Below are 3,222 nucleotides of genomic sequence, written 5' to 3'. Positions count from 1 at the left end.
CCCTGTCCACGTCGCCGAGACACGGAAAATCGAGAGAACCAGATGAGCCGGCAGCAGAGAGCCCAGCGCCGAGACCGACCCCGGAGCCCTGATGCCCTCCACGCCCCTGCCCGTCCGCGCCTCTGCCCCTGACCTCTGTCCTCTGAGACTGCTGCTGATTCTATGGGCGGGGCCGGCCTGCCACCCCCACAGGCCCTGCTGGTACCCCTTCTTGTGGGTGGAGGGTGCGGGGGTGGCAGGCTTGTCAAGGGTTTGTTTGTGACAGGGGTTTGTCTTTTTATTTTGTATTGTTATTTTTATTATTTTGAATTTAAACCTGATGACTTGACAGTTGTCTTCCCCACCCAGAGGAGCAAGACCCCGGTGCTGCCTTCCCTCCTCGGGGGTGGGGGTGGAGCTGGGAGTGCAGCCGGCGCCCCAAAGGCCACCAGGACCTGGGAGTTCCACCTAGCCTGGGCCTGGACCGTGGGATCTGGCCTCCCCAGCCTACCTGGACCCTGGGGCTTCTGGGAACCAATCCAGCCCCTCTATCAGCCCCCCAGGCCTCGCCTTCTGGACGCCCTAGGGCCTACTGGCCTCTGGACACTGTCTTCCCGCCAGAGCCCCGCCCTCCCCTGGGGGCTGTCTGTAAAGCCCCACAGCCCCCACTTCCAAGACCCCTTTCCCCACCCCCAGGCAGGGGCAGAATAAATGTTTGTATGGATTTTAGAGCTTGTGAGATCTGGTGGTGGTCTTGGTGCCAGGTGTGGCTCTCCATGCACAGTGGAGATCACTGTCACCCCTAGTCAAGGGGGTCAGGACCTTGCTCTCCCTCGTGGACCCAGGGCCCCATGATTCCCGACCCTTCCCAGGGCTGGTGATTACAGCCAGCAGCCAAGAGTCAGGCCCCTGCCACCAGCCACCGACCATCCTGACCCTCGGGGACCCATTATGACCCATGTTCTAGTGACCCATTGACTTCCCCCCCTTTTTTTGAACAAGGAGTGGTTTTCTAAATACAAGATGCAAGTGCGTCTCCGAAGGGCACTGCTGGGTAGGTTCCGTCCCTCTTCTCCCCTCCCCAGAGCATGAGTACCCCAGGGAGACCTTGGGCAGCTGGGGGAGGGGCTCCCGGATGCAGGGGAGGGGGTCAGGTTGGGAGTGGGATGAAAGCTTTCAGCTTGCCAAAACTGCTGGCTCGCAAAGGCCAAAGAGCCTTTGCAAACCAGATTCTGCCTGCTTGGGAAACACCTTTCCCTTGTATCACCATGTGGGGAGGGAGGGTGCTGAATACCCAGTGCCCTCCGCATAGGTGCATGCCTCCTGGTGGTGCCTCCTGGAGGCTGTTGGAGCAGTTCGTCCAAGCCCCTCCCCAGGGTGTTTCTCAGTAAGCCCTGGATACGGCTGGAAGAGCGGGAGGCAGCTCAATGCTCAGGGCTCCCCAAGAAATGGGGGCGGAGGCTACTGCCCTGACAGGGCGGTCAGCTGCTGTGAGCTGTCTCCACCCCATCATTCATTCACTCAACATCAGTTCGGAAGGCAGGGCAGGCAGGCACATTTGGCCTGGCCAGAGGGAGGGAATGACTCCAAAGCTGGGGAAGTACCTTCCTAATTTCTGTTCTTCAGAAGGTTCCTTAAAAGAATATGAAAAACAACTTAATCACCTCCCCTGAACCCCCAAACTTGCCCCTCCTAAGAGAACCCTACCTTTAGTAGTGTCCCCCACACTGCCCCACCCTGGCCCAAGTACCCCACCTCTGGCCTGAATTCTGCCCAAGCCTCATTGCTGTCTCCCACCCCTTCCCCCTCCAGGAAGGCCCCTAGAACCCTGGCTGGATGCTGAGTAGGCAAACTCCGGGCTGCAACCCTCTGCGCTGCTGCTCTCAGTCGTTCTAACAGCCTTCCCCAGCCAGACGCCCAGCACTCTACCTGTGCATAGGAGATGCTCATTGAATTGAAATGGGATGAATGCAAGAGAACCCAGGCCCATGGCTCAGACTCAATTTCCACTTATTTAACACCCCAGCGTCCTTCCTCTGCCTCTAGCCTCTCCCCAACCCTGTGGCCCCACCCAGCTTCAACCAGGTCCAACCCACCTCACCAAGTGCAAGCTTTACAAGATTCCACTAAAGGACTTGCCCCTGTGTCTGACTCTTTGTGACCACATGGACTGCAGCACGCCAGGCTTCCCTGTCCTTCACCATCTGGAGCTTGCTCAGACTCCTATCCATTAAGTCAGTGATGCCATCCAACCATCTTGTCCTCTATCATCCCCTTCTCCTGCCTCCAGTATTTCCCAGCATCAGGGTCTTTTCCAATGAGTTAGTTTTTCACATCAAGTGGCCAAAGTATTGGTGCTTCAGCTTCATTGTAAGTCCTTCCAATGAATATTCAGGGTTGATTTCCTTTAGGATTGACTGGTTTGATCACCTTGCAGTCCAAGGGATTCTCAAAAGTCTTCTCCAGCACCACTTTTCAAATGCATCAATTCTTCAGAGCTTAGCCTTCAACTCTCACATCCATACATGACTACTGGAAAAACCATAGCTTTGACTCTATACAGACCTCTGTAGGCAAAGTGATGTTTCGGTTTTCTTTTTTTTTTTTTTGCTTTTCTTTTTCACATTCTGTCTAGGTTTGTCATTCACAACAAACTGGAAAATTCTTAAAGAGATGGGAATACCAGACCACCTGACCTGCCTCTTGAGAAATCTGTATGCAGATCAAGAAGCAACAGTTAGAACTGGACTTGGAACAACAAACTGGTTCCACATTGGGAAAGGAGTACCTCAAGGCTGCATATTGTCACCCTGCTTATTTAACTTATTGCAGAGTACATCATGAGAAACGCTGGGCTGGAGGAAGCACAAGTTAGAGTCAAGATTGCCGGGAGAAATATCAATAACCTCAGATATGCAGATGACACCACCCTTATGGCAGAAAGCGAAGAACTAAAGAGCCTCTTGATGAAAGGGAAAGAGGAGAGTGAAAAAGTTGGCTTAAAGCTCAACATTCAGAAAACAAAGATCATGGCATCTGATCCCATCACTTCATGGGAAATAGATGGGGAAACAGTGGAAACAGTGTCAGACTTTATTTTTGGGGGCTCCAAAATCACTGCAGATGGTGATTGCAGCCAGGAAATTAAAAGACACTTACTCCTTCGAAGGAAAGTTATGGCCAACCTAGATAGCCTATTTAAAAGCAGAGACATTACTTTGCCAACAAAAGTATGTCTAGTCA

The sequence above is a fragment of the Giraffa tippelskirchi genome, chromosome 6 (assembly GCF_054371585.1).
Source record: "Giraffa tippelskirchi isolate mGirTip1 chromosome 6, T2T-mGirTip1v1.2.pri, whole genome shotgun sequence".
Classification (NCBI taxonomy): domain Eukaryota; kingdom Metazoa; phylum Chordata; class Mammalia; order Artiodactyla; family Giraffidae; genus Giraffa; species Giraffa tippelskirchi.
This window is presented reverse-complemented; position numbering follows the sequence as displayed.